The 8696-nt window shown below is 51.6% G+C and overlaps 1 long non-coding RNA gene across 1 annotated transcript in view; it reads right to left on the bottom strand.

Moving 5' to 3' along the window:
* Positions 1–372: 372 nt before the first annotated feature.
* LOC145717480 (uncharacterized) overlaps positions 373–8696 on the bottom strand; it is a 67030-nt gene continuing 58706 nt past the window's right edge. Inside the window, exon 3 of the long non-coding RNA XR_014140715.1 lies at positions 373–680. This is a non-coding gene — a long non-coding RNA (uncharacterized LOC145717480). The remainder of the gene's footprint in view (positions 681–8696) is intronic.

Below are 8696 nucleotides of genomic sequence, written 5' to 3'. Positions count from 1 at the left end.
ACGCTGGCCTCCATCTCCTTCTTTGTAAAATGGGCACGATGACAGCCCCCGCTGCCCAGGGCAGTGGGGAGGCTGCAGTGACAAAGAGAGGTGCAGCGCGCCTCAGACACCTGTGCGTGATCCCTGGTGGGTGTTGCTGTCGAGGTCTTGCTCTGGGTTTTGAAAGCACCTCTGGCAGCCATCGACCCCTAGCCCACAGCAACTACTTCAATCCTGGGGCACACCGTGTGCCCCCTAAGTCGTCACCCAGCTGGAACCAGACGGACGAGCATAGACTGGAGTCCAGACAGACCGAAGTTTGAATCTAGACTCCTGTACCTACTATCTGTGCCACTCAGAGCAAAATCATTAACCCCCTGGAGCGTCCGCTTGCTCATCCATAAAGCCTCCCTACTCGGCTCCGCGGGAAAATGAAGTGAGAGGAGACGGGAACGTACCTGGTACCCGTGGGCGTTGAATAGAAGCTGCACCCCCGCCTGGAGTCCCGTCTTTGGAGAAAGCAGGCAGGGCCTGCGGGACTTTGATCCAGAACACCTCGGGATTTCCCGCGGAAGATCACTGGATCTTCTTGCTGAAGGCCTGGCGTCATCTTCTCTGCAGGCCTGGGGATGTGTTTGCTGAGTCCCAGGCAGGCCTGCATCCCGGGCGCCTGCAGATATCCCACCAGCTGAAACGCAAGCCTGGGGAGAGAAGGACATTTGTCAGGATGTGGGGTCAAACGAGTCCCCCTTCTCCAACAATGGTTATTTGTAACTGTGTGTTCTTCCCAGTGCCATGTGTCAGCTGGTAACAACATCCTATTAAAAGACTGGAAGGCGGGGCACCTGGGTGGCTCAGTCGTTAAGCGTCTGCCTTCGGCTCAGGTCATGATCCCAGGGTCCTGGGATCGAGCTCCGCATCGGGCTCCCTGCTCGGCGGGAAGCCTGTTCTCCCTCTCCCACTCCCCCTGCTTGTGTTCCCTCCCTCGCTGTTGTCTCTCTCTGTCAAATAAATAAAATCTTTAAAAAAAAAAAAAAAAAGACTGGAAGGCGTAGGAACAGAGGCCTCCACCGCCCCTGGCACGGAGCTGGCTGAGGGGGGCAAGGGGGTGCAGGGAAGGGTCCAGAAGCAAGCATGCTGGGGTCAAACTGCCAGGCTTCATACTCAGCTTACTAGCTAGAGACCCTGGGCAAGTAGCGTTACCGCTTCCAGCCTGTTTCCTCATCTGTGAAATGGGCATTATAACGTGGCCCGAGGAGGCAATGTGGCAAAGGGAATGGCCCAGGGCTGACACTGTGGAGGTGTTGGTACTACCATTATTGGGAGCTGCATGAGCGGCAGGGCAGTTCTCGGATGTTCTGTGATGGAAAGGGAAAGCAATGGCGGTACAAAGCTCCCACCCTGAGCTTAGGTTTGTTTTTGCTTTTTGTTTGTTTTTTTTTAAAGATTTATTTGAGAGAGAGAGAATGAGCGACAGAGAGCATGAGAGGGAAGAGGGTCAGAGAAAGAAGCAGACTCCCCACTGAGCAGGGAGCCCGATGCGGGACTCGATCCAGGGACTCCAGGATCATGACCCGAGCCGAAGGCAGTCGCTTAACCAACTGAGCCACCCAGGCGCCCCAGAGCTTAGGGTTTTGTAGTTAATCCTCAAAACCAGCATTATCCCCACTGTAAGGCAGAAGCCAGAAAGCCTCGAGAGGTTAAGTGACAGACTGAAATCTGCATCACTAGCAAGGAATGGTCAGCCACACGTGTCTACCTCCCAAGCACCCCGCAAGGCCAGGATGCCTGGAGGCTGCAGGACTAACAAGTCACAGGTGCGCTGGGCTGCTCTCTCAACATTAGAGGATGAACTGGAAGCAGGCAAGTGGGCCTGACTCACTGAGGCGGTGGCCATCCCTCCAGGACTCCTGTGAAGCCTCATAAGCAGATATGCAAGGTGCTGGCTGGGGTCAGCACCCCATGCCCCAGAGCGGATGGGCTTCCGCTGGCTCTTTGGCACCTGACCAAGGGAACAGAAGGCCTCTGGACAGAAAGCAGGTGCACCTAGGTCTGTTGTAACCACCCAGCCCAAAAGAGCTTGAACCCTCCGGCTCTGGCTCCAGTGTGGCACCCAGGGTTCTGTCCTTGCTGCGTATGGTCCGAGGCCTGCAACACACCTGTGTGAGGACTGGGTCCCACTACTGTGCTGCAGATAGTTCCAGAGCCCACCACACGCAGCAGGGTACAGTATCCCTTCTGATGGCATTACTGAGAGGACATGGGTGAATCTCGGACTGCGCTGCCCAGGGATGCACACGTGGGCGAGGAGAGCCCATCACAGTGCAGGAGGCTCCGGGCTGTTCATGGAAAGGCTTCCAAGTCGCTTCATTCACGTGTTTATTCAGCATGCCACATGAGAGATCCCAAAGGTGTTGAGTCCGAAGGCTATGGCGGCATCAGGCATGAGAACGAGGGGCAGGTGCCGAGCTGGGGTCAAAGGCAGGAGGTGGATAATTCTGAGACCAGCAGGAAAGGCTTGTTTGGCAAACAAAAAGGCAGGACCTGCTGGGAGCCGGGAGTCCTGATGGACGCGCGACAGGTGTCGTTAGCGGACTTAAAAGCAGTTCAGTCCAGAATCATGGAGCATGGGGACATTTTACAAAATGCCCAGGTACGGCTGGATAAGGACTCAAGGCTTCAGCCCCCACGCGACTTCCTCCTTGGGTGGGATTTAGGCTGGGCTGTACAGGAGCCTCTGCCTAATATTTGAGTCCTGAGCCCTGGTGAGTCGATATTTTTGATAGTTGCTGAGACATTCTGGGCTGCGGCCATCAGCTTCCAGATGTGGCTGAAATATGACCAGTAGAACCCTTGGCTGGGAGGGGGTTGGTTTAGAGGACCTCTTCCAGGCTGCAACTGTCTTCTTCAAACCACCCATCTCCGCACTCCCCCAAATGCCCTTCATTCTAACGTAGGTGCAATTAGAAAAATGACCAGGCTCGAACTAAAAATACAAATGCTTTATGTTCCTCCACAGGGGGAAATAAAGAAGACAAGAGAATCTATGAAAGAAACAAGGAATTTCATCCTTCAGTGGGCTTTAGAATGGGTATTTCAGACTCAGCCATCCATAAACATTGGGTAATATCATAGTCTTGTAGTGCAGAATGAATTCCGTTGAACGAGCCACAAATCTGCATTAGGCCCAGCAAGGGGGTTGGGGGGGTGTTGTCCAGCACTTAAAAATCTCAGCAACGTCTGGCATCCTCTGTGCCCAGGTAAACAGACTGCACAGTCAAGGGCCAATCAACCAAACAGCAATGCACTGCTGGGATGTGCAGGGGGACCTCAGGCCCTCAGCTCAGGCAGCACGGCAGCTGGGACAGGAATCCCCATCACGTCAGCCCCCTGCCTGTGACCAGCCTTGTACTCCAGCCACTGCAGGGCTTATAAGGCACCAAGTGGTTTGGCCCCAACTTCTGCCTACATATTATCTCCTACCGCTCCCCACTTCTAGCCTCACCCTCAACTCACTGCTGGAAGAGACAAGACTGTCTGTCCCTCCTCTGTCCTACCCCTGCCTCCTGCAATCCCTAGGACCCTGTCCTTGCTATTCTCTCCTCCTGGGTCAGGCACTCCCCAGGCCTTCAGCTCCCAGCTTAAACATCGTACACTCTGGAAGCCCTCCAGACTCCAGAGTGGATTCGCTAGCTGCCTCTTCTACAGTGACTTGTTGATTTGAGGCAGGAAATGCTCAAAGCCTGTCACATGCTCGAGGCCACCCCTCCCCAGCCCTATCCCGGCTTCTTCCTCATCTAGCTACATTAACCAAGCTACACGCGCGTGCACACACACACCTTTGAGTCCCCCTCACTGAGCCTGCCATGATCCTGCTGACGTCTGAGCCACCGTCCATGCAGTTTCCCCAGGGATTTTCCCATCTTTGTCAAACTGAATTAAAAACTCAGAACTTCCTCAGCCTTCAAGGATCAGCTCAAATGTCACCTCCTCTCTGAAGCCCCCCACCCCAATCAGAACCCACAGACCTGCCCTCAAACAGGTGCCCCTCAGCCCCCGGTACCCCCCACGCCTCCTCTGCTCCTGGCAGTTTGCCCACATGCATGTCCCAGATGGAAGATAAGCATCCGACTCAGCTGAGTCCAGAGCTTAACGCCCAGGTCTAAGGCACCTTCCATATCCCTGGTATCCACACAGCTTGTGACTCACAAGAACCTACCTCACTACGAAACCAGGAAGAGGAAAAACAAAGTAGAGGGGTTTGTCCCCCTCATTTTATGAGCTAGTAACCTGGGTTGCACGAGGAAGGAGACTGGGAGTCCAGGTGTATAGTCTCCACTCCAACTGTTGGGTTAAGTCCAACCACCCCCACTATACAGAACCGGAAACCGAGACAGTGAGTGTTGAAGCCTGTGCCCGGCCAGGTCACGCAGGTGTCCAGTGGTCAAGCTGGCATCCGGGGTTTCCGCTCCAGTGGCGTGGCTCCCGAGCCAGAGCCGCCATGCTAGCCCCACGTCTTCGTATGTGCATTTCTTCAGCACGTATGTGGATTCTGGTTGGCGCTTGGAGAGACAGCACAGCATGCACACATGTAGATCACCTGGTCAACGGCGGGCTTGCTCACAACAGATCTTTTTCATCCCTCCTCCCCTGACTCGTGAAGCTGACAGAGTGGTGTATTGGATTTCCAAAGGAGTCTTTCATTAGTAGAATACATTCTTTTGATCACCCTCTTTCTTCCCAAAGTTTCAACAGCTGAAGATCAAGTTGCCAAATGGAATTCCATTCATCACGGAGATAAACATCAGCCACCTACCCCCTCCACACACACAAGCTGCCACCTTCAAAGAGCCCATGTCAGCTGGTGGGAGGGCAAGACCTGGTCCTGAGAAGCTCTGGGTTGGAACCCAAGCTCTGCTAGGAGGCGTAGGCCAGCGTGACCTTGGGCAAATCCCTTCCCCCGTGGCTTTTTTTCCTCCATCTGTACAGCAAGTTTGGGTCCCTATAAACTACTAAATGGCTGAATAAATGAACTGATGAATTAATGAATTATATAATATACCCACCGTCTTCCTGCTCAAAGATACCTTAACTCCAAAGCATTTTGCTAAACAATAGACCAGCTTGGTTATTGGCCAAGGCAGAATCAAGACAATCAGAGGCAAAACAAGCACACTTGTCCAAGGTTAGCCTTATCCTCATAGTTCCTAAAGCAATAGGTTTTAAGCTAGACCTGCAGCATGATATTGGGCTTCTCCTTTCTGCCCACATTTAAGCCCAGCCGTCCATGCGCAGGCCGCCGGCACGGGGTGAGAGGCTGCACAGAGTTGGGGGCAGTTGAGTTGAGCACCAGCTGACCTCTCAAGGTTGCTCCTAGTTCCAGATTCTGTAATTCAGTAATAGTCTCTGTGAATAATAGATCTGGTCTCTGACACTGTGCATGATAAAGTGACCTGGTACAAAGTCCTATTAAGATAAATCACATTTAAGTTTAGGAAATTATATGTTTGAATCCTGTAATTTAATGTCACCGCGATGCCTGAGAGGAAGGAGAGGAAACTCAATTAGAGGCTAATTAGACCAGACGACTCACGAGGCCTGGGTTGCCTTCCTGCCTCTGCTGAAGGGAGTGAAGCAGAGCAACCCATAACCTAGCCCCTGTGACTTAGTTTCCCCACCTGTAAAATGGGGATAGTCCTTATGAAAAAGAGAGGGCAGAGGGTGTTGCATATACATAGAGGGGGGGGGCTCTCTAGCACCTGCCCTGACCTCTTTGGCTTCTGGGGCAAGGGAGTGGGGGATCGTGGGTAGGCTTCAGAGGATCTGTACATTCTGTTCCATGAGCTGTGGCATCTGCATGTGGGCCACGTTTCCAGAGGAGCAGGCCTGTCATGGCTTCCAGCACAACTTCCAGAGGTGTGCAGAGCCAAACCACCACAAACTACTACTCCTGTCATCCCTTCTGGCATCCACTGCTCCAAAGCTTCCCCATCTCGCCAACACCGTCACGCCCAGGCTGCTTTACTACTCTCCTGCGACCCATCTTGCTGCCATGGTTGGCTGTGGTCATCATCCTACTTTCTCACTCCTCGATGTTCTGCCATCACCCCCATTCCCCCTGAAACTGCTCCTTCCAGGGTTCCCATGATCTCCTAGGAGCCACCTCCACCAGTCCGTGTCCCTTCTGACCTCTGTCCAGCATCAGCCACTCTTTGCCCCTTCACCGAATCTCTGTCCCTTTTTGGCATCTGTGACTGCAGACACTATCCTTCCAGAATCTTTGCCAGGCAAGCACATCTGGTATTTCTCCTGGGCTCCATCCTTGTCCCTTCTCCACGCATGCTGCACAGCCTCCCAGACAGCCCTGCCAGTGCTTCCATCCGGGCAGGCCCAGGTCTAATGCCACCTGGACTTCTTCTGGAAGATTCAGACATCTCTATCCACTCCTGGATTCTGGGGACTCCTGACATTCAATGCTCAAGAACAAACTCATTCATTTCCCACCTGTTTCATGAAGATGAGCTAATGACAAGCTCAGTAGCTACAAGCAGAAAAAATTCCTCCTAAGCTTCTTCTATCTTTCAACCCTGATATTCTGTGGACACAAAATTCTGGGACTTGCAAGAGTTCCTGCTGAGTGGAGGTCTTTGGGGGAGAACAATATTCCATCAGGGGGATCATGAGGATCAAGGTTCCCATGGAGAGGTTAATGCTTTCAGGGGGACTCTACATTGGAGTGGAGGATCCAGAACCCAGAGTCAGAATAAGTAGGTGTGAAAGGATGGGCAGAGGCTGAGCTGGGGACATAGACAGTATAAAGGAGGTGACAGCATTCAAGTCCAAGCAGTAAGTAGGGTCAAGGGCAGAGTGGGATTTGGGGGAAGGATATGGATGGAATGAATGGACCTTTAGGTTCACAATGGACTATGGACACAAATTTTCTGTAACGCTGCTCTCACCCCATTTCCTGCCAGGCTGAGGCCCGGCATGTTTCACCTGAGCTTGGTAGGAGAGCCAGTTGGGAGTGAAGAAAAGAAACTTGGCAAGGGATGCAAGCCCATGATAGCAACCTCCATGGAGGGCAGGTGGTCTCTGGACCTGGACCATCACCAAAGGAGTGACAGAAACAGGGCATGAGTTCTTGGCCTCCAGTAATGAATATCAGAGGATTTCCTTTATGACTGCTGTGACCAAATGATGATGGGGAGAATAAGAACTATGTAGAAATAATAAAAGGAGAGGCTCTTTCTGTGCAGCACTGCCTTAGAAACATAGAAGCTTTAATAACTTCAGATACAAATGCTATCAATACACAAAAACTCACCTGGAAATTTGTCTCAATTTATTTTGCATTTACGCGCTTTTGTGTATTTTTCAAAATAAGTCTTTAAATTTCTTTTTCTTTCTGGTCCCTCTGGCTGAACATGGCAAATACTGACTGAAACAAAAATTAAAATTAAAAATGTATAAATTCCTAAAATTAATACTTTTAAAAAATGGAAATACTTCAACTTTCAAATGATGTGTTTCCTAAGTTTACAGCGTTTATACCTCTGAAGTTACTGAAGCTTAAAATCGCGCTAAAGCTTTTGGGATGCATTGTATTTAAAAAAATCACCATTTTAGCCAATCCTCATCATAATTTCCTGAAGGCTGGTACTATTATCACCCCCATCTTTACAGACAAAAAGCAGAGGGTCAGTGAGGTTAAGAGACTTGCCTGAGGTTACTGAGGGAGGAATTCTGGAGCTGAGGTCACCGGCAGCTCCTGTGACCAAAACAAAATTTAACCTAAGGAGAGGTCTTAGAAGGATGCCCCCAGCTCCGGCAGCGGCATCTCTCAGCGGACCTGCCAAGCAAGGAGCCTTATGAAATAGCAAGGAGCGGTGCCAAGAGATCCCCGTGCGGGCAGAATGCAAAGTGAGGAAAAGCAGAGCACGAGCCTGAGAGGTGGTTCTCTCGGGAGGGACACTCCAGAGTGTCATCAGAATCAGTGAGGGTCAGGCCTGGAGGGGACAAGGTGGGCACTGTTCCATCTCCATCCATACTGGCCTTGATGTTTATATAGACTGCGCACAGCTCTCAGGATCAGTTTTAACTGGGGGCATGGGGACCAGATGCGGAAGGACTAAGGGCAGGTAAAAAGAAATGCAAAGGGAGACTGGAGAGTAGCAAGGAATGGAAATGGAGGAGAAAGACAGGATTTGGTGAAGACAGGTGATGTATGCATGGATGCTCAAATATTAATCAACAATATATTTTAATGGCATAAAACACCAGGGAGCTTTGGAAGGAACATGAAGGGCTTCGGATACCCTGAGCAATGGTCTTGTTACTCCGAGTTGTTACGACCTCATCTTTGGCAGGAGTCTCCGCAACACCGTAAGCAAACAGTCAAGGTGTCGGACGAAGGGTTTTGCCACACGAGTCAGGTGTGTGTCAGTGTCACCTACACGATGGCATGGTGACCGAAACGCTCGAGTAGCCACCCCCTCACTGTCGAGCCCCATCTGCCAATCCCAAGGCTGCATGGCTTTTCCTACCGAGAAGGGGTCCGGCTTAGCGTCAGAAAGGCTCACCGATGAGCCACTGTGGGACCTCGCGCACATGATGGAACATCGGAAATTCAGTCTTGACATCTGTGAACTGGGATGACTTCAGGTTTGCAGTGAATGTGAGTACACCGTATGATAGGACCAGCACAGGCCCAGGCACAC

Source organism: Leptonychotes weddellii, chromosome 16 (assembly GCF_054177405.1).
Source record: "Leptonychotes weddellii isolate Sample4059 chromosome 16, ASM5417740v2, whole genome shotgun sequence".
In the NCBI taxonomy this organism is placed as follows: domain Eukaryota; kingdom Metazoa; phylum Chordata; class Mammalia; order Carnivora; family Phocidae; genus Leptonychotes; species Leptonychotes weddellii.
The sequence above is the reverse complement of the archived record's forward strand: the minus strand, read 5'-3'. Positions and strand labels throughout refer to the sequence as shown.